This window comes from Chiloscyllium punctatum, chromosome 28 (genome assembly GCF_047496795.1).
Source record: "Chiloscyllium punctatum isolate Juve2018m chromosome 28, sChiPun1.3, whole genome shotgun sequence".
NCBI lineage: Eukaryota > Metazoa > Chordata > Chondrichthyes > Orectolobiformes > Hemiscylliidae > Chiloscyllium > Chiloscyllium punctatum.
In genome coordinates this window covers 20,801,173-20,825,238 of record NC_092766.1, presented here as the reverse complement: position 1 = coordinate 20,825,238, position 24,066 = coordinate 20,801,173, and positions in this window count along the sequence as shown.

Genomic DNA, 24,066 nt, shown 5'->3' with positions numbered 1-24,066 from the left:
AGATTCTGTCAAGATTTCAAATAAGAACTGTTACTGGGTACTGTCCTATATGGGGTACATTCTGATTTTTTCAAGATTTAAAATCTTAACAGTTACTGGGGGCTGTCCTGTCAGGGGTACAGGCAGATTCTATGAAGATTTAAAATAATTATTGTTAGTGGGGAATGTCATGTAAGGAGCACAGTCAGATTCTGTCAAGATTTACAATAATAACTGTTACTTGGGACTCTCCTGAAAGGGAAACAGACAGATTCTGTCAAGAGTTAAAATAATAACTGTTACTGGGGCCTCGCCTATAAGGGGCACAGACAGATTCTGTCATGATTTAAAATAATAACAGTTACTGCGTTCTCTTCTGAATGGGGTACAGGCAGATTCTGTCAAGATTTCAAATACTAACTTTTACTAGGGTCTCTCCTGAAAGCTGCACAGACAGCTTCTGCCAAGATTTAAAATAAATCTTACTGGGTTGTCCTGTAAGGGGTACAGACAGATTCTGTCAAGATCTAAAATAACAACTGTGACTGAGTACTGTCCTGAATGGGGTACAGACAGATTCTTTCAAGATTTAAAATCATAACTGTTACTGGGTGCTGTCCTGTCGGGCCGAGGCAGATTCTGTGAAGATTTAAAATAATCATTGTTATTGGGGAATGTCATGTAAGGAGCACAGACAGATTCTGCAAGATTTACAATCATAACTGTTACTGGGGACTCTCCTGTGAGGGGTACAGACAGATCCTGTCAAGAGTTAAAATAATAACTGTTACTGGGTTCTCTTCTACATGGGGTACAGGCAGATTCTGGCAAGGTTTAAAATAATATATGTTACTCGAGCCTCTCCTTTAAGGGGCACAGATGGAGTCTGTCAAGATTTTAAATAAAATACCTATTACTGTGGATGCTCCTCTTAGGGGTACAGACAGATTCTGTCAAGATTTAAAATAATAACTGTTACTGGGACCTCTCCTGTAAGCTGCACAGACAGATTCTGTCAGTAACTATTACTGAGGGCTTACCTGCAAGGGGTACAGATAGATACTGTCAAGATTTAAAATAATATCTGTTACAGGGTACTGTCATGTCAGGTGTACAGGCAGATTCTTTGAAGATTTAAACTTATCATTGTTATTGAGGAATGTCGCCTTTGGGGGCACAGGCAGATTTTGTCAAGAATTATAATAATAACTGTTACTCGCGACTCTCCTGTAAGGGGAACGGACTGATTCTGTTAAGCTTTAAAATCGTAACTGTTACTCGGTTCTCTTCTGCATGGGTTACAGGCAGATTCTGGCAAGATTTTAAATAATAACTGTTTCTGCGGCCTTCTCCTGTAAAGAGTACAGACAAATCCAGTCAACACTTAAAATAATATCTGTTACTGGGCCCTCTCCTGTCAGCTCCACAGACAGATTCTGTCAGTAACTATTACTGAGGACTCTCTGTAAGGGGAACAGACAGATTCTGTCGACATTTAAAATAATAACAGTTACTAGGGCCTCTTCTGTAAGCTGCATTGTCAGATTCTGTCAATAAATGTTACTGTGGGCGCTCCTGCAAGTGATACAGACAGATTCTGTCAGTGTTTCAAATAAAAACTGTAACTAGGGTCTCTCCTGTAAGCTGCACCGACAGATTCTGTCTGTAACTATTACTGAGGGCTCTCCTGTAACGGGAACAGGAAGACTATGTCAACATTTAAAATAATAACTGTTATTGGGATCTCTTCTGTAAGCTGCATTGTCAGATTCTATCAATATCTGTTACTGGGTTCTGTCATGCAAGGTGCACAGACAGATTCTGTCAAGGTTTAAAATAATAACTGTTACTGGGGACTCTCCTGTGAGGGGTACAGACAGATCCTGTCAAGAGTTAAAATAATAACTGTTACTGGGGACTGTCCTGTAAGGAGTACAGACAGATTCTGTCAAGACTTACAATATTAACTCCTCGTGGGGCCTATCCTGTTCGGGGTAGAGACAGATTCAGTCTAAATTTAAAATAATACCTGTTACTCGGGACTGTCCTGTAAGGGACATTGACAGATTCTGTCAGGACTTGCTACAATAACTGTTACTGGAGCCTCTGTTGTAAGCTGCACAGACAGATTTTTTCAATACCTGTTACTGGGGGCACTACTGTAATGCACACAGAAGAATTCTGTCATGATTTAAAATAATAACTGTTACTGGGGCCTCTCCTGTAAGGGGCACAGACTGATTCCCTCAAGATTTTAAATTATGTCTGTTACAGGGGCCTCTCCTGCAAGGGGCACAGATAGATTCTGTCACAATTTAAATTAATAACAGTTTCTGCGGCCTCTCCTGTAAATATTACAGACAGATTTTGTCAAGCTTTAAAATAATAACTGTTACTGGGGTCTCATCTGTAAGCTGTGCAGACAGATTCTGTCAATAACTGTAACTGCGGGGTCTCCTGTCAGGGGTCCAGGTAGATGTTAGAAACAAAATCAATAAAATTTAGACGAGACCACCAAGACTGGAAACAAGACAATTTATTACGAACTTGCAAGTAAGGGCTTCAACTGAAGCAAATTAGAACTGAGGCTAGTCTCCAGTTATACCCTTTGAGTGCGGTCATCTCTCTAGACTCCTAATTACCCAATCTCTCTTACTATTTCGCTTCTACCCATCTATGCTCCACGCCCATTGCCCCTTTCTTTCCAAGTTGGCAATTTCCCCCTTGCACGTGCTGTCATAAGGCTAAACTCTTATCTCGATGTTCCCCTTTGTAACTTCTTTCATTAAGGTACATTCTATTCTTGTACATACATCTTAACAGTGTATCTTTTTCATGCTTCATTTATATGTTTCAATAACCTTAGCTTTTTGCTGAAACTGTTGTTTTAAACATTATGGTAAAAGGAATGATTTTAATAAATCTAGATTAAAGTTAGTACTTAATTATCCATAATTATGCACTGAAATGTAGAGATATTCTTCCCTAAATACCTGCAGAGTTAATAATTCTCTTGCTGTATCCCTTTTCTGTAAGCTTCTTCTATATCTGCAAAAACAACACTTTACCCCATTTCTAACAGTAGATTCTGTTCTGATTTAAAACACTAACTGTTTCTGCGGCCGCTCCTGTAAAGAGTACCGACAGATTCTGTCAAGATTAACAATAATAACTGTTAATTGGGGGCAATCCTGCTCAGAGCGCAGAGAGATTCTGTCAAGATTTAAAACAATAACTGTTACTGTGCACTGTCCTGTATGGGGTACAGATAGACTATTTCAAAGTTTAAAATAATAACTCTTACTGGGACTGTACTGTAAGGAGTACAGACAGATTCTGTCAAAAATAATTATTATTTCTGGGGATTGCCGTGTAGGGGGCACTGTCAGATTCTGTCAAGATTTAAAGTAATAACTGTTACTGGGGCCTTTCCTGTAATCTGCACAGACAGAGTCTGTCAATAACTGTTACTGGGGACTGTCCTGCAGACAGACAGATTCTGTCAAGATTTAAAATAATAACTGTGACTGGGACTCTACTGCAAGGAGCACAGGCAGATTCTGTCAAGATTGAACATAATACCTGTTACTGGGGCCTCTCCTCTAAGGGGAAAAGTAAGATTCTGGCTAGATTTAAAATAATAACGGGCCAGAGGACTGTCCTGCATAGTGTACAGGCACATTCTGTCAAGAATTATAATAATAACTGCTACTGGGGCCTCCCCTGTTAGCTGCACAGATAGATTGTCTCAGTAACTCTTACTAGGGGCTGTCCTGGGTTGGGAAGACAGATTCTGTTGCAATTTAAATTAATCAGGACTCTTCTGTAAGCTGCACAGAGAGATTCTGCCAATAACTGTTACAAGGGGCACTCCTATAAGGGATACAGACAGACTCTATCAAGGTTTAAAATTATAACTGCTGTTAGGGACTATCCTGCAAGGTGCACAGACTGATTCTGTCAAGATTTACATCGAACATAGAACATAGAACAGAGGAGCAATTGTTCCATGGTAAAGACACTACAGGCATGTGTAGACTTTTTAAGGAACAGTTTTTGTGAGTGATGAATAAATATGTCCCTCTGAGACAGGCAAGAAGTGGTAAGATAAAGGAACCTTGGATGACGAAAGCGGTGGAGCTTCTCGTCAAAAGGAAGAAGGTAGCTTACGTAAGGTGGAGGAAGCTAGGGTTAAGCTCAGCTCGAGAGGATTACAGGCAGGCGAGGAAGGTGCTCAGAAATGGTCTGAGGAGAGCCAGGAGGGGCCACAAGAAAGGCTTGGCAGAACTGATTAGGGAGAACACAAAGGCATTTTACACTTATGTGAGGAATAAGATAATGGTCAAAGAAAGAGTAGGGCCGATCAGGGATAGCATAGGGAACTTGTGTGTGGAGTCTGAGGAGGTAGGAGAAGCCCTAAATGAGTGTTTCGCTTCATTTGTTATGAAAGAAACGAACTTTGTAGTGAATGAAACCCTTGAAGAGCAGGTGTACATGCTGGAATGGATAGAGATAGAGGAAGCTGATGTGCTGAAAATTTTGTGAAACATTAAGATTGACAAGTCGCCAGGCCCAGACCAGATTTGTCCTCGGCTACTTTTGGAAACGAGAAATGCAATTGCTTCGCCACTTGCGAAGATCTTTGCATCCTCGCTCTCCACTGGAATCGTTCCTGAGGACTGGAGAGAGGCAAATGTAATTTCTCTCTTCAAGAAAGGAAAGAAGGAAATCCCTGGCAATTACAGACCAGTAAGTCTCACGTCTGTCGTCTGCAAGGTGTTAGAAAGGATTCTGAGGGATAGGATTTAGGACCATCTGAAAGAGCATGGCTTGATTAAATGTAGTCAACACGGCTTTGTGAGGGGCAGGCCATGCCTCACAAACCTTATCGAGTTCTTTGAGGATGTGACTAGAAATGTTGATGAAGGTCAAGCTGTGGGTGTGGTGTATGTGGACTTCAGCAAGGCATTTGATAAGGTTCCCCATGGTAGGCTCATTCACAAGGTCAGGAGGAATGGGATACAGGGCAATTTAGCTGTCTGGATACAGAATTGGCTGGCCAACAGAAGACAGCGAGTGGCAGTAGAGGGAAAATATTCTGCCTGGACGTCAGTGGTGAGTAGTGTTCCACAGGGCTCTGTCCTTGGGCCTCTACTGTTTGTAATTTTTATTAATGACTTGGATGAGGGGATTGAAGGATGGGTCAGCAAGTTTGCAGATGACACAAAGGTTGGAGGTGTCGTTGGCTGTTGTAGGCTGCAGCGGGACATTGACAGGATGCAGAGATGGGCTGAGGGATGACAGATGGAGCTCAACCTGGATAAATGCGAGGTGATGCATTTTGAAAGGTAGAATTTGAAAGCTGAGTACAGGATTAAAGATACGATTCTTGGCAGTGTGGAGGAACAGAGGGATCTTGGTGCGCAGGAAATAGATCCCTTAAAATGGCCACCCAAGGTGGACAGGGTTGTTAAGAAAGCATATGGTGTTTTGGCTTTCATTAACAGGGGGATTGAGTTTAAGAGTCGTGAGATCTTGTTGCAGCTCGATAAAACTTTGGTTCGACCACACTTGGAATACTGTGTCCAGTTCTGCTCGCCCTATTATAGGAAAGATGTGGATGCTTTGGAGAGGGTTCAGAGGAGGTTTACCAGGATGCTGCCCAGACTGGAGGGCTTATCTTATGAAGAGAGGTTGACTGAGCTCGGACTTTATTTATTGAAGAAAAGGAGGAGGAGAGGGGGCCTAATTGAGGTATACAAGATAATTAGATGCATAGATTGAGTCAATAGCCAGTGACTATTTCCCAGGGCAGAAATGGCTAACATGAGGGGTCATAGTTTTAAGCTGGTTGGAGGAAAGTACAGAGGGGTTGTCAGAGGCGGGTTCTTTACACAGAGTGTTGTGAGAGCATGGACCTTCCCTTTAAACTGGGTAAGATACTCGTAAATCATCCCTGAATTCTTTCCAAAACTCCCACATCCTTCCTATAATATGGTAACCAGAACTGTACGCAATACTCCACATATATTAAGTTCCGCATTTCAATTGTGCCCATCCCCTGCAGTTTCCTTCCCCGTCCTGTGCATCCTAAAGTTTGCCTAATCGCATCGTCATTGCCTTTCCCCCCAGCTATAACTCTTGCTCTGTGGTATATACCTATCCTTTTCCATCGCTAAAGTAAACATAACCAATTGTGGTCACTGTCACCAAAGTGCTCATCTACATCCAAATCTAACACCTGGCAGGTTTCATTACCCAGTACCAAATCTAATGTGGCGTCACCCCTAGTTGGCTTGTCTAAATACTGAGTCAGGAAACCCTCCTGAATACATTGAACAAAAGCTGAACAATTTCAACTGTGATGGCCAAGAGGTTAAGGCGTTGGATTCGAAATCTACTGGGGGGGTTTCCTTCGGATGTTTGAATCCTGCTCACAGCATTGATGTCTTTAAGTCTGGTAATTTGGCGGCGTGGTCGAAGGCTTTGAAACTAGTTTTCAGCATCAAAGGAGGCTTGGTTTTGACTCTTACCTCTGCCACTTGTGATGACTGCTTACCAAGTTAGCAGGAGTGATCAGTATTGATGTTGAACGCCATAGAAGATTTCCATGTTGGGGCGGAACGGTGGCTCATTGGTTAGCACTTCTGCCTTACAACGCAAGGGTCCCAGGTTCGACTCCAGCCTGGGGCGACTGGCTGTGTGGAGTTTGTAAGGTCTCCCACACTCACAAAGATGTGCAGTTCGTTGAATCGGCTGTGCTAAATTGCCCTTAGTGTTAGGTGTATTAGTCAGAGGGGAATGGGTCTGGGTGGGTTACTCTTTGGAGTGTCAGTATGGACTGGTTGGGCTGAAGGGCCTGTTTCCACACTGTAGGTAATCAAATCTAAAGTAGTTGAACTATAGTATTCCCAGTAAATATTTGTAAAGTTCAAGGTCTCCCATAACAACTATCCTGACTCTCCGATCAAAATCATCTTTGCCATACTTTCCTCTACATCTCTGGAATGATTCAGAGGGCTCCAGAAAACCAACAGGGTAACCTGTCATTTCCTGTTTCTAATCTCAGTCCATACTACCTCAATAAACGAGTCCTCAAATGTCCTTTCTGCAACCATAATACTGTCCTTGACTAATAATGCCACACCACTCTTTTGCCACCTTCTCTGTTCTTACTGAAAAATCTAAATCCCAGAACCTGCAAGTCTTGTCCCTGATCTACGCAGGTCTCTAAAACAGTCACAATATCGAAATCCAAGGTACAACCCATGCTGCAAGTTCACCCATCTTATTCCTGATGCTCCTAGCATTGAAGTAGACATACCTCACATCAACATCTTGCTTTCCGGTGCCCTCTTGCGACCTAGAAACATTATTTTGGGCCTCACTGCTCGCAATTAGAACTACAATTTAGGTTCCCATCCCCTCCGCTGAATTAATTTAAACCCACCCAAAGAGCATTAACAAATTTCTCCCCCACCCCCAAACCAACACCAGGATATTAGTACCCCTCTAGTTCAGGTTCAGACCACCCTGTTTGTAGAGGAAAGAGTCCGGAAAATGCTCCAATTATCCAGGAATCCGAAACCCTCCCTCCCGCACCATCCCTGTAGCTGCGTGTTTAACTCCTCTCTTTCCCTATTGCTCACTTCGCTAGCATGTGGCATGGGCAACAAACCAAAGATTACAACTCTGTTTGTCCTCGCTCTAAGTTTCCACCCTAGCCCCTGAATTTCTACTTTAAATCCCCGTCTCTCTTCCTACCCATGTCATTGGTGCCGATGTGGACCAAGACTTGGGGCTGCTCCCCCACTCCCTCAAGGATCCCAAAAACACAACCATCACAAACCCTGACATCTGGGAAACAACACACCAATCGCAAGGCTGTCTTGTTCCCACAGAACCTCCTATCTGTTACCCGAACTATGGATCCCCCAATGACTAATGCTCTGCTCCTTTACCCCCTTCCCCTCTGAGCAACAGGGACAGATTCTGTGCCAGAGACCTGTGCCCCATTGCTTATCTCTGTTAAGTCGTCCCCCCAACAGCGTCCAAAATGGTATATTTGTTGAGGTGAATGGCCACTGGATATTCCTGCACTGCCTGCCAGTTCCCTTTCCATCTACTGACAGTACCCCATCTACCTTCTTTTTGTACCTGAGGTGTAACTACCTCCCTGTAACTCCTCTCAATAACCACCTCTGAATGATCCGAAGTTCGTCCAGCTGAAGGTCCAGTTTCAGTTCAATTTATGATTGTTTGGAAGGCACAAGTATTTTAGTTACAAAGTGATGAGGATTCTAGGCATCGATATGACATGTTGTTGAAACATTTGCTGGGGCAAATGTTTAATGTACAAGCACTGTGAAAGATGAGGGAGGCAGGACCATCATCAGTGTGGCCAAGCAGCGAGACCCAACCATTTGGAAAGTATCAGGAAGAGTGAGGGTTGTTTAAATCAACATTGTGGATGCACGGAGATAGAAGTAACAGTAACAAAATACCATTGCCAACCCCTGCAAAGCTGAAATCAAGAAGATAAATGCAATAAATGTTCACTGAATACTTACCTTTTGATGTGGATTGTTGGAGTCAGCGGCTCTGTAGGAAATGTTGGTCGAAAAGCCAATGGGCTGTGGAGGAGTTGGAGAAGTCAGAGAGACAGAGAGGTCTACAACTCAGAGGGAAAAAAAAGCACTTTCGCCTATAGTGTTTAAGCTGGGCAAAAACAATTCCCTCACTATTCTATTCCCGTTTTCCAGCATTAGTCCTACAGCCCAGGCATTACAAGTGCACATCTCAGAACTTCTGCATTATCAAGGTACTTTATCTCTTCTACACTTACAGGTAGTGAGCTCCAGATTACCACCACACGTGTCATCGAAAAACAAACCCTTACATCCTCTCTCAATACCCTGCCTCTTTGAATCAATGCCCTGGTCATTGAGCCATCCACAAAGGAGAAAAATGATTACCTTGCTACTCTGTCTATGCCTCCTTATAGTTTTAGACATTTGAATCATGTGCCCCCTCCACAGCTCAAAAAAAACAAATCTAGTCCATCTAGTACCAGGTTGTAATCTAAGGTTCCTTCTCACTATTTACCACTTCACAATTTTTGAATTATCTGCCACGTGATCCTGTATAATCCTGATATACAGCGTTTACAGTATTTCTGAATACAATCCTTTATCCTTGGTAGAATATGATGACCCTGTAATCTCGCTATTTCATTCTTAACTGCATTCCAGTGCTCTGACATGGATTTATTAACAAATCTCTGCTCTGTGTCCAAGTTACATCCAATCTTATTAAAATCAGCTTTCTCCCAGCTTAGAACTTTGACTTCAGGCTCAACCTTTCCCTTTTCCATATCAATCTGGAGTTATGATCACAATCTGCAAAGTGTTCCCCCACTGAAATGTCAGCCCCTTGCTCAGCTCCTTTGCATCAAAGCTAGGGAAGATAAAGAAACAGTCTGAGAATGGCCAGCTTGTTGTAACGAGACAGAGAAGTGCCCTCCAGTTTATCCAGCAGATATTAAAAGAAGTATAAGGAGTTCAAACAGCTCGAAATATTACAAAATCGGAGGAGACGCAGGAACGCCTCGAATCAGTGACAAATGGGTATTGGGGGGTGGGAGGGGGGGTTTGGTAGAGTTCCAGCCGGAATGGTGATCGAATGGATCCTAATGAATAATATCCAAAAAGCTCCGTGAAATTGTTGAGAGACATTTGACAGAAAATGACTTGCTGCTGTCAGTGAGGACGGGTCATGTGTACTGGGGCTTATGGGATGCTCAGGCTTATTGTACATTTCAGAGATAGCCATTGTACATTTCAGAAAGGAAAATAGATTTTACGGCGTGGCGTTAGACTCAGTCGGAAACAAAGACTTGCATTGTAGGATGGGTGAAGCAGAATGAAGCCGATTATGTAAAATCCCATGTTTCAGAATGTAGAAGGAATTGACTATTAATTCGGACATATGATTGGAACTTGCATTTTGAAATCCAAAATGAACAAGCTGCTAGAGGAAGTAGTGGAAGTGGTTACAATTCGAACATTTAAAAGGCATCTGGCTAGGTATACGAAGAGGAAGGATTTAGAGGGATATGGGCCAAATGCTAACAATTGGGACGAGATTATTTAAACTATCAGGTGAGCCTGATGAGTTGGACGAAATGGTCCGTTTCCGTGATGTGTTATTCAATAACAACAAAATACTTCCTCAAGTCAATGTGTACACTTCAGTAGTTCCCCAACCGAACAGCACGATCCCGAACATTCAATAGTTATAGCAAACAGAATCTCTAAGTTGTAGTGTGCAAAGGAAATAAATCAGTTCAAAATCTTTTTACTCTAGTGCTGCCGAAAGTAGGAGGGAGTTAATGTGCTGCTGTCAATACATCTGCACAAGAATGTGCTAACACTGAGTTCATGAGGTCCACTGCAATGAGTCACCAACATCCATTGCGGATGACATTTCCAAACATTGCTTCCCTCAAGACAGCCACCGCCTGAGATGCAATTCAGGAGTTCATAACATTTGATTAAATGTAATCATGTTAGAGGATAGTAAACCTGCTAAATCGATTAAGGCAATGGAACAACACCGTAAGAACTTTTAAATATATAATTCAGATGAATGAGATTGCAACTCAGGGTGGATATTACACACGGGTTACTATATCAGAATACAAATTGGGAAAACAGGAGAAATATCATCGTCAATTGTCAATAACTGTAGAGACTTACCAGGAACACCAATGACAGCAAGGCTCATGTAGAAAACGTTCCTGGCTGTTTGAATTGGCAGGTGCATTTTCAGTTGAGATTGATTATCCTTCCATGTTGCAGCGAATACAAAAGCATTAAACTCTGAGCTGTTATACCCTCAGGGATTTTCCTTTATATTCTGTGTAATCTCCATGGAGACATTGATTGTGCGACATTGTGGAAGTTGTTTTCTTTCTAAAACCTTTGAACGAATTGATGACGGCAACTTTATGATTCTCAGTTGGTAGATTCTTACCACTGAAATTGAATTGTGGGTAGGTCTGACCACAATGAGGAAAGAATCATTGTTCGAAGCTGCGTTAATTGTTGTTGGAAGCATTTCTGCAGGTATGTGTCTAGTTTCTATAGATATTTTAAAAAACAATCCGTTCAGAGTTGTAATTACACACCTGTGGAGCAGGTGATACTTGAACGCAGGGCAATCGGCTCAGAGCCAGGGACATTACCACTGCACCAGTTTCTTCACTATACTTCATGGAACACTGCAACAATGCAAGCAGCAACTTCAAGTCCAGATTCTGGAACTTCACGGACGTGGTCCATGTTTCATTAGAAAAAAAATCATGATGCTTGCCGCTTTACGAACAAAGAGGCAACTTGTTATTGTGATAAAACTGCCTTATACTAAACATATTGTATTGCTTTCCAGTGTATCGATCTCATTTTTGTTTACTGCATCAGCTGTGGCTCCCTCTTCCTCAATCCACCACGTTTTTCTAAGCTTGCTTCCTTACCGGTGTTAGACTTATGTCCATCAGCGTGTTGAGGCAACGCACCTCACACTGTATCAGTGATGTCAGTAATAACAGTTGTTCTATGAATCTCTGATATTAGTGAGCCCTCTACCATTGCTCTACTGTAGGCCATCATTAGCTTTGTCTCAAATAAATCATCATACTAGATTACTTGCAGCAAAGCAGTTGACCTTTCATTGTACCATACCCATCCTGCCTCTCTGTAGGAGAAAGTCAAGTCGTCTCATTGTCGCTCCTCTGAGATTGCACTAATTTGCTTTTCTCAGTTGCCAATTCAATAGCGTTTTGCCATAACATGGTACCAAGGCAGTCTCAGATGGTTCATTTTAGCTCCTCACAAAGCAGCCCTTGTGTTTTTGTTTTAATCATCTCATTCTACCATTTCTCCTTTTGACAATAATCAGATGACTCGGGGCAGACGACCCACCATTTTGAAGACACCTGTTAAAAACAATCACTGTCCACCGAAACAGTAATTCCAAACTGCTCACAGTAATCAACATAGTAGATATCCTCCTTCCTAGAATAATTCTTGTACATATGTGATACACCTGTCCAATGTTGACATGTAATTTAGAAAGTTGATGATCATATCTAGACATGGCACGATTAGTTCGCCATATCCCCAAAGACTTCAGGATTCTAATTCATAAGCAGTTACTGGCATCAGAATTGGCTCAGAAATGTTTGGCAGGTCAGGTCATATTGGGTGGGACCTTTATGTTGCAAACCAGAAGCCGACAAACCAAAGAGACGGCACAGGGAGAAGCGGATAGCATTCAAACACATGATAAACGTGACAAGAAGAAGCACTTGGTCAACAATTTGCACAGCAATGAGAAAGTTCACATGATTCAGCCTGGGAGACCAATTGGAATGGAGGAAATAGCCTTCCACTGGCTCACATTCACATGCAACTGTGGCCTTTCAAGATCGAGACACTGTCAACGGGGCATGTATCTTTCGCCCTGAGTGTCTCCACTCAAAGTGCCATGCACAATGCGCCCCAATGTGCTATTTGATATATTCATATCAGTGAGCCACTGCTAATTCTTTGGGAGCACCATGAATTCACCTTGACTTTGTCTTAAAGCTGCTCAATATAACACTGTCTCTGTGTAATTAACAGATAACATTATTGTCACTCTGGCCAGAAAAACCTTACTTTGTGGAAGAATTGTCATGATATGGTCTTATTAAATTAAACAGTTTCTTTCAGTTCTAAATTTGTCTGCCGGAGCAGAGGAATTACAGACTGTTACGACTGAAGGGGAAGAGGAGATTTGCAACAATCCATCTTAATTCAGAATGCTACAATTGTCATGGTACCGACAAAATAATTCACACTGTGTTTGCGAAGGCTCAATGCAATGATAACCCGGCTAATTTCACTTCCTACCTTTCACTAAAACGGGAATTACTTCGCTCTAGTTCCTGGTGATTTCCCATTTTACTTTCCTGAATTAACCAGTTTATGCTAAGAAAATTATAATGCAAATGTCAGTAACTGACATATTGGGAGACAAATCCTTTTTGCATATTGACATTTTGTTCTTTTGCCAAGCGTGTCACACTAATGGCGTCTTGTTCCTTACACTCCCCTAATTACAACAGTTTATCTCTCCCTACTCTGAATGAGGAAGGTATGCCAAGCAGGCTAAGAGAAAAAGTAGGGAGGAGGGACTTGCGGGAAGGGCGTTGGGAATGCGATAGGTGGAAGTCGTTCTTCCACCTCCTTCCATCTACCGCATTCCCAAGTCCCTCCTCCCTACGTTTTATCTTAGCCTGCTTGGCAAACCTTCCTCATTCCTGAAGAAGGGCTTATGCCCGAAACGTCGATTCTCCTGCTCCTTGGATGTTGCCTGACCTGCTGCGCTTTTCCAGGAACACATTTTTCAGCTCTCCCTACTCTGGCCCAAGCTCATCGTGATAGTGAACATCTCGCTGAATACTCCTGGAAAAATTTGGATTCTCAGAAATTAACACATTTTAGGTTCTCCATTCCACACAGATAACGGACATCTGACAAATCAGCCTACAATGTGTATTTTCTCCACCCTGTTCGAAGCAGCTTAAACAGCCATATTTAAACCAGATAACTAGCCTCAAAGAGGCCAAAACAATATTTTGCGTTGTTTCATCCTTATGTCCTTATGCTTGTGTTCTGTATCTTCAATTGTACCTACCAGGAGTCGACATGAAATGTAAACTACACAATTGTTCTCACTTGAAATCCCAATGATCAAAATGTCTTGGTTAATGTGACAATGAATTTGTTGCAGGGATGGAATTCGTGAATACTGAAAATCTTGTACGCTAAAGAATGGACAGTGGTGCATATTATAGTCTCCCAGGTTAGTGTTGGAAACTTTGCGTTATGAGAGCAAAATTAATGGCGTTCATATGCGTGTGGAATGAACAACTTAAAGAATTTTGGATTTCATGAAGCATGGAAGTGTGACATGATAATATAATGAAAAAGTAATGGGAGCAAGAAGGTGTATTTGGGATTCGATAATGTATTCATCGCCACCCACGCCAAACAATATAACAGTGTTGTGGCTCATCTGACATGAGCTCATTTTAGTTTTCAGTTAGTCCTTACAAACTGGATTGTGTGGTATTTTAACTTATAAATTGGGGTATGGATGAGAGGATAGACTGGGACAATGGTACAATGTGTGTTACTATTGCAAGTAGCAGTTGGCTACAGTTTAACCAGTTGACAGAAATAGTGAACTCAGCAAAATCTGCAAATCTTAAATGAAACTAAGTTTAATTGAATAGATCCCAATCACATCTGTTAGCAGTTGTTGAGCTGTGAAAAATATATTTCTATGCAGATTCCCTGATGTTTGTCTCAGATTATTCTTCAGAGGTACGGGCTAATTCCCTGGAACTGGTACAATGCAGTGACTGCATCTCATTTGATATTCCCTAACACTCAAATCACATTGTCCAGGTGACTGCCTCCCATAGATCCTGGCTACAGTTACATTGAGCTACAATGAGATTATGTTGAGGGGTTCTGTAACTATACAACTGTAAACAGATGCACTTCTTGTTGATATCGGTGCTATCAGCATTTGAGCAGAGCAACAGATTATATGATGCAAATAAATAGAATAGCTGGAATGCACAGAATCCAAGTTTAACAACGTCTTCCTATAGCAAAAACACTAGAATTGAATGCAATATTTCAACAGTGGCCTAACCAATATCCTATCAGCAACAGCATTACCTCTCAACTCTTCTATTCAATGTATTGAACAATAAAGGCAAACTTATCCCTAACCTCCTTCTCCTCCATGCTGTTTACCTGCAACCTTGTATTGTGTGTCAGAGTTATATCCAGTTACTTTCCTGCCCTGAAAATGTAATAGAAGCCGGTCCACACTCTTATTTTTATCCCTCACACTTTCCGACACAAGGAGAGTACTGTTATTATTGTAATTTGTCTCCATCTCTCTGATCTGGGAACTTCATTGTTCGCCAGGTTAGTGACCACTGCTGGCTGAAAGAAGGAACTGCGACCAACCCGGAGAAATGAGCAGAGTCTGTCGGGGCTCATGAGGCAGCGCCACGCTCAATTGGTACACTCTTAGATTGAGAAATAAAACAACCGATAATTAATAATAAATTAAAGTTTTTGGACATTTGTGAATATGTCCAGTTGCTATTTTATTCGATATTAGGAGGCATTTCACAAAATACTGAGTGAGTTTGAACAAGATGAAATACAGAAAACGTTAATGTACTGTAAGAATGGAGTACTCGGGATCTCTGAGTATTTGGAGGCTGGGATTTATTTGAACCTTTTTATGGACATGAGATGCTTAGCTTCCCTCTCCATCTCTGCTGAGCACTTGCAGCAACTTCCTTTTGATACTTGGAGATGCCCAGTGTGAGCAGTCTCACACTGTCTGACTATGAAAGGAATCCTTGTGTAAGAGTCGATGTTGAGATGGGAAGTAACAGTGGGTAAAATTTCAGATAACACAGATATTCTGAGCATTGATTTCCCAGTTCCACACTGGAATTCTCAGATATCCGTCATTATGAAAAATAAGGAACAATTTGAATGTTCTGTTTTCTGCAGAATAAAACCTTCATGCAATTGTAGATCAAGCAAGCCATCAAGTAACCTCAATCAGATTGGAGATTTTCTGGTGGACGATTTAAAATTGAACCTTGCGATAGCTGGGAATCAACTCCACGTCAACGACCTGGAAAGCAGCTATAGTCCCCATTACATCCTCATCGCTCAGTAACACTGTTATCCCCAGAAATTTTCAACCAGCTCCTCAACATAACACATTCAGAAGACCCGAAGGAAAAACAAAAATTGTTGTCAAGATGGAGCAGGACTCACAGCATCAGCTTCAGAATTCTTCAGTTACCAACAAGAGACACTGACCTAGAAATTTCAGCTCTGCTTTCTCCCCACAAATGGTGCCAGACCTGCTGAGTCTCTCCAGCAATTTCTGTTTTTGCTGATAAATCCGGACGAAACGTTTGGAACCCAACTTCCCAATCACACAAAGACGAGTCCGTCGTTATTTTTCACCATGATCAATGTGACCTGTCAGTTTTTCTTGTTGAACACACCGTCAGACAGAGCCAGGGACTTGGAGACAGCACGGAAAGAAGCCACACAACGTTTCGAGTTTGTCTCTGTAAAGCCCAATCAACGTTTTGCCCAAAGGATGCTTGAACCAGCTTAGATCTTCAGCCTAACCTCTCCTCCACAATTTTTTCAGACAAGCATATGCAACATTATTCCTGTCACACATTTGATCTCCATCGCAAACAGTCCCTCCATCAATCTTATTCCTTCAAGGAAAACCGCACAAATTGAGCAAGGTGCAACCTTCACTTAAAATCTAAGCTGACTCTTCTGGATTAATCAACCACTCTTGAATAACCATTTACAGAATCTTGCAGAATTTTGCCGGCTCTGGAAGTGTAACAGCAGCTGATATCCCTTCGGAAAAATTGGTAAGTATCTGAGAGATGGATGTCATTGATTTCATCTTAGAGTTTTCTGTTGAAAATTGCTTTAACAATTGAGCAGAGCGATGACCCGGAACAGGACCCAGGTTACTTGCTTGGAAGGCAGCCATGCTGCCCACTGTACCCACATCACCCTGCCAGCTGGGTGCTCAAACACACTTAACAAGATCGTCATCATCACCAATTGAATTGGGGCTGAAATAAAAACAGAAATAGCTGTCGAAACTCAACAAGTCTGGCAGCATCAGCATCACAATCCATCAGTTTTGATAAAGAATCAATGGACTTGAAAAGTTTCCTCTGCTTTCTCTCCACAGATCCTGCCGGTCCTGCTGAGTTTCCCCAACAATCTCCATGTTGGGTTTTAGTTCTTCCGGATCTGCAGGACTTTCGTTGTAAAACCGGAGACGTTGACCAACTTGGAGGGGGGGGCATATCTGGTCAGGTGACAGTCTACCTCATTCACTGGGGCACACGTCAAGGAGCATCTTAAACTGGAGAGGGATCTGGAGAATTGGAGCCGTTTAGAGAGAGAGAGTACAGAAGTTAAGACAGCTCAGCTCAAAGCACGGCGCTTAATGCTGCCCCAATTAAAATATTGAAGCTGACAGAGGGGCAGATGAGCTGAGACAAGGTGGGAGCTGGGCGATATTGATGATGTGGAAGGACACTGTGTGCATCTGAAAACGTTCTGTCAGTCTGACTAGTAGCAGTCATTCCTGGCACTGGACTCACTGAGGGGGTGAAGGGTCAGTGAACAAAGCGGACTGTCCCTGTTGTTCTGTTCCTGACTCTCCAGCTCCCGCTCTGTTATTGACCTCTCAGTCTCGTGTGAAATGGGCCGTTCCCAATTTTGCAGGATTCCTGGTCTTTACCCTTGGCTGAGCTGACAGTTGATGGTCTGAGGAATATCATTCACAAATGACTCCTGTCCAAGATAATAACGATTAATGTGTCTGTGTATCCCTCTCTAATCTGTAAACATTACTGTTCAGAGCTGTAGGGACATGTACTGACGAAGTTGAGGTTGCTATTAACCAGACCATACCCTCTGTGTTAAGAAGTTGGTCTAGACCCTTTTATCCTATTTCCTAAAGGCAAGTATAAGATATTGCAATTCGATTGGTCAAACTGCCAGGTTTGAATCAAAATACACTTTACTCCACACTATCGTTGAAATTCAAACGTAAAATACATAATACTGGTCTCCCTGCTATGGGAAGTATGGTTGTGAAATTGAAAGGCTTCAGACAAGATGTAAAAGGATGTTTGTAAACTCAGGATTTTTGACTGGTTTGAGCTCGGAGTTTATTTTATTCTTGTATAGATTTGACATATTAATCCTCCCTCCCCACCACTATAGAAGCTGCTGGTACTGTTCAGTGTTTCCAACGGCGTCTGTAATTATTTTAGGTTCCTGACAGTATCAGTCTCTCACTTTTCGAGCAAAACCAAACCATCCTTGTGCGACACAATTTAACACATTCTCACAATTGAACGAATAGCAAAAGCTCTCCTCATTGAATTAACTCTGTTTCAGTGAATGAAACAGTGCAGTTTGATTCATTGAATGAATGATCGCAGTTTGATGGATTAAATAAAAGAATGAGTTATTTCATTGATTCAAAGAGTAAAATTTTGATTTATTGCATCAGTGATTGAAATTGGATTCAATAAAGGAATGAATGCAGTTTGTTTCATTGAATAAAATCGTTAAGATCGAAACATTGAATTAATGACAGAAGCTCTACGAAATCAATTAGCAGGTGCAGTTTGTTTCATCGGATAAATGCGTGAAGCGAGACACATTGCATGAGTAACAAAAGCTCTACTCATTGAATTAATACGTGCAGTATGTTTCAAAGAATGAATATGTGCAGTTTGTTTCATTGAATGAATGCGTTAAGATCGAAACATTGAATTAATGATAGAAGCTCTACTAATTCAATTCGCAGGTGCAGTTTGTTTCAGCGAATGGATGAGTTCAGCTATACACATTGAATGAATGAGAAAAGCTCTCATTGTGTTAATACGTGCAGTCTGATTCAAAGAATGATTTTGTGCAGTTTGTTTCATTGAGTGAATGCGTTAAACTCGTGGCAAGGAATGAATGATAGAAGGTTGAAGTGAACGCATACAGTTTGCTTGATTGAAAGAATGAGTTAAGCTGGACACATTGAATGAATGAGCGATATCTACTCTTTGAATTAATACGTAACATTTATTTCATTGAATGAATGTGTGTAGTTTGTTTCACTGAAGCTTTAAGCTCGTGGAATTCCATGATTGGCAGAAGCCATACTGTTTAGATTACACGTGCAGCGTGTTTAACGGAATGGATAAGTATAGTTTGCTTCATTGAATGAATGAATGCAGTTAGATCCTCTGAATGAATGTTTGAAGTTTGTTTCATTGGTTCAATGATTTCAGTTGTATTCAAAGAATAAACGAACGCAGTTTGTTTCATTGAAAGATTGCGTTAACTTCCTGGCATTGAACGATTAGCAGAAGCTCTACTCATTTAATTAACTGTGTTTCAGTGAATGAATGAGTGCAGATTGATTCATTGAATGAATGAACGCAGTTTGATTGACAGAATAAATTAATAGTTTATTTCATTGAATCAAAGAGCAACGTTGGATCCATTGCATCAGTGTTTGAAGTTTGGTTCATTAAAGGAATAAGTGCAGTTTGTTTCATTGAATGAAAGCGTAAAGCTCGGAACATTGAATAAATGAGAGAAGCTCGACTCATTCAATTAGCAGATGTAGTCATTGTGTTATTACGTGCAGTGTGTTTCAAAGAATGAATGTGTGCAGTTTGATTCATTGAATGAATGCGTTAAACTCGTGGCAAGGAATGAATGATAGAAGCTTGAAGTGAACACTGAAAGTTTGCTTGATTGAAAGAATGAGTTAAGCTTCACACATTGAATGAATGAGAGATGTCTACTCTTTGAATTCACACGAAACATTTATTTCATTGAATGAATGTGTGTAGTTTGTTTCACTGAATAAATGTTTTAAGCTCATGGCATTCCATGATTGGCAGAAACCATACTGTTTCAATTACACGTGCAGCGTGTTTTCCTGAATGGATAAGTGCAGTTTGCTTCATTGAATGAATGAATGCAGTTGAATCCACTAAATGAATGATTTAAGTTTGTTTCATTGAATCAATGATTGAATTATAATTCATTAATTGAATGAAAGCAGCATGTTTCATTGAAAGAATGTCTTCAATTCCTGGCATTGAACGGAGAGCAAAAGCTCTACTCATTGAATTAACTTTGTTTCAGTAAATGGGTCGCTGCAGTATAATTGTCCAAATGGAAGACTGGTTAATTTCATTGAATCAAAGAAAACGTTTGATTTGTTGCATCCGGAGTTGAAATTTGATACAATAATGAATGAATATGCTATGTTTCATTGAATGAAAGCGTACAAGATCGAGACATTGAATAAATCATGGAAGCTCTAACTAATTCATTAACACGTGCTGGTTGTTTCATCGGATGAATGCGTTAAACTAGAAACATTACATGAATTTTAAAAAGCTCTACTCGTTGTAGAAATACGTGCAGTCTGTTTCAAAGAATGAATGTGTGCAGTTTGTTTCATTGAATGTATGTGTTAACATCGTGGCAAGGAATGAATGATAGAAGCTTGAAGTGAACACTTACAGCTTTGCTTGATTGAGAGAGTGATTTCTGCTTGAAACATTGAATGAATGAGAGATGTCTATTCTTTCAATTCACATACTTTCAAACCATACTGTTTCGATTACACGTGCAGCGTGTTTTGCTGAATGGATAAGTGAAATCTGCTTCATTGAAGGAATGAATGCAGTTAGATTCACTAAATGAATGAATTAAGTTTGTTTCATTGAATCAATGATTGAAGGATTATTCAATGAATGATTGAACGCAGTTTGATTGACAAAATAAAAGAACAGTTTATTTCATTGAGTCAAAGAGTAACGGTTGATTCATTGCATCTGGAATTGAAGTATGATTCAATAACGGAATGAATGCAGTTTGTTTCATTGAATGAAAGCGTAAAGCTCGAGACATTGAATACATGATTGAAGATCCTCCAGTTCCATTTAGCAGGTGCAGTTTGTTTCATCGAATGAATGAGTTAAGGTAGACATATTGAATGAATGAAAAAAACTGTAGACATTGTGTTTCAAAGAATGAATGTGTGTATTTTTTTTCATTGAGTGAAAGCGTTCATCTCGTGGCAAGGAATGAATGATAGAAGCTTGAAGTGAACACTTCTAGTTTGCTTGATTGAAAGAATGAGTAAAGCTTGAGACATTGAATGAATGAGAGACGTCTACTCTTTGAAATCATACGTAACATTTATTTCATTGAATGAATGTGTGTAGTTTGTTTCACTGAATAAATGCTTTTAGCTCATGGCATTCCACGATTGGCAGCAACCATACTGTTTCGATTACACGTGCAGCGTGTTTTACTGAATGGATAAGTGCAGTTTGCTTCATTGAATGAATGAATGCAGTTAGATCTACTAAATGAATGAATTAAGTTTGTTTCATTGAATCAATGATTGAAGGATTATTCAATGAATGAATGAACGCAGTTTGATTCATTGAATTAATGAACGCTGTTTGATTGAGAAAATGAAAGTATAGTTTCTTTAATTGTATCAAAGAGAAACGGTTAATTCATTGCATCTGGAATTGAAGTTTGATTCAATAACGGAATAAATGCAGGTTTCTTCTTTGATTCAAGCGTAAAGCTCGAGACATTAAATAAATGACTGAAGCTCTCCTAATTCCATTTAACAAGTGCAGTTTGTTTCTTCGAATGAATGAGTTAAGCTAGACGTATTGAATGAATGAAAAAAGCTCTAGTCATTGTATAAATACGTGCAGTCTGTTTCAAAGAATGAATGTGTGCAGTTTGTTTCATTGAGTGAATGCTTTAAACTCGTGGCAAGGAATGAATGATATAAGCTTGAAGTGAATGTGTGCAGTTTGTTTCATTGAGTGAATGCGTTAAACTCGTGGCAAGGAATGAATGATAGAAGCTTGAAGTGAACACTTACAGCTTTGCTTGATTGAGAGAGTGATTTAAGCTTGACAAATTGAATGAATGAGAGATGTCTACTCCTAGAATTCACACGAAACATTTATTTCATTGAATGAATGTGTGTAGTTTGTTTCACTGAATAAATGCTTTAAGCACATAGCATTCCACGATTGGCAGAAACCATAATTTTTCGATTACACGTGCAACGTGTTTTACTGAATGGATAAATGCAGTTTGCTTCATTGAATGAATGAATGCAGTTAGATCTACTAAATGAATGAATTAAGTTTGTTTCATTGAATCAATGATTGAAGGATTATTCAATGAATGAATGAACGCAGTTTGATTCATTGAATTAATGAACGCAGTTAGATTGAGAATATAAAATAATAGTTTCTTACATTGTATCAAAGAGTAACGGTTGATTCATTGCATCGGGAATTGAAGTTTGATTCAAGAACGGAATGAATGCAGTTTGTTTCATTGAATGAAAGCGTAAAGCTCGAGACATTGAATACATGATTGAAGATCCTCCAGTTGCATTTAGCAGGTGCAGTTTGTTTCATCGAATGAATGAGTTAAGCTAGACGTATTGAATGAATGAAAAAAGCTCTAGTCATTGTATAAATACGTGCAGTCTGTTTCAAAGAATGAATGTGTGCAGTTTGTTTCATTGAGTGAATGCTTTAAACTCATGGCATTCCACGATTGGCAGAACCCATACTGTTTCGATTACACGTGTTTTACTGAATGGATAAGTGCAGTTTGCTTCATTGAATGAAAGAATGCAGTTAGCTCTACTAAATGAATGAATTAAGTTTGTTTCATTGAATCAATGATTGAAGGATTATTCAATGAATGAATGAACGCAGTTTGATTCATTGAATTAATGAACGCAGTTTGATTGAGAAAATAAAAGAATAGTTTCTTTCATTGTATCAAAGAGTAAAGGTTGATTCATTGCATCTGGAATTGAAGTTTGATTCAATAACGGAATGAATGCAGGTTTCTTCTTTGATTCAAGCGTAAAGCTCGTGACATTGAATAAATGATAGAATCTCTACTAATTCAATTTAGGAGGTGCAGTTTGTTTCTTCGAATGAATGAGTTAAGCTAGACGTATTGAATGAATGAAAAAAGCTCTAGTCATTGTATAAATACGTGCAGTCTGTTTCAAAGAATGAATGTGTGCAGTTTGTTTCATTGAGTGAATGCTTTAAACTCGTGGCAAGGAATGAATGATATAAGCTTGAAGTGAAATTGTGCAGTTTATTTCATTGAGTGAATGCGTTAAACTCGTGGCAAGGAATGAATGATAGAAGCTTGAAGTGAACACTGAAAGTTTGCATGATTGAAAGAATGAGTTAAGCTTGACAAATTGAATGAATGAGAGATGTCTACACTTTGAATTCACACGAAACATTTATTTCATTGAATGAATGTGTGTAGTTTGTTTCAGTGAATAAATGCTTTAAGCTCATGGCATTCCACGATTGGCAGAAACCATACTGTTTCGATTACACGTGCAGCGTGTTTTGCTGAATGGATAAGTGCAGTCTGCTTCATTGAAGGAATGAATGCAGTTAGATACACTAAATGATTGAATTAAGTTTGTTTCATTGAATCAATGATTGAAGGATTATTCAATGAATGAATGAACGCAGTTTGATTGAGAAAATAAAAGAATAGTTTCTTTCATTGTATCAAAGAGAAACGGTTGATTCATTGCATCTGGAATTGAAGTTTGATTCAATAACGGAATGAATGCAGCTTTTTTCATTGATTGAAAGCGTAAAGCTCGAAACATTGAATAAATGATAGAAGCTCTACTAATTCCATTTCGCAGGTGCAGTTTGTTTGATCGAATGAATGAGTTAAGCTAGACGTATTGAATGAATGAAAAAAAGCTCGAGTCATTGTATAAATACGTGCAGTGTGTTTCAAAGAATGAATGTGTGCAGTTTGTTTCACTGAATAAATGCTTTAAGCTCATGGCATTCCACGATTGGCAGAACCCATACTGTTTCGATTACACGTGTTTTACTGAATGGATAAGTGCAGTTTGCTTCATTGAATGAAAGAATGCAGTTAGCTCTACTAAATGAATGAATTAAGTTTGTTTCATTGAATCAATGATTGAAGGATTATTCAATGAATGAATGAACGCAGTTTGATTCATTGAATTAATGAACGCAGTTTGATTGAGAAAAGAAAAGAATAGTTTCTTTCATTGTATCAAAGAGTAAAGGTTGATTCATTGCATCTGGAATTGAAGTTTGATTCAATAACGGAATGAATGCAGGTTTCTTCTTTGGTTCAAGCGTAAAGCTCGTGACATTGAATAAATGTTAGAATCTCTACTAATTCAATTTAGGAGGTGCAGTTTGTTTCTTCGAATGAATGAGTTAAGCTAGACGTATTGAATGAATGAAAAAAGCTCTAGTCATTGTATAAATACGTGTAG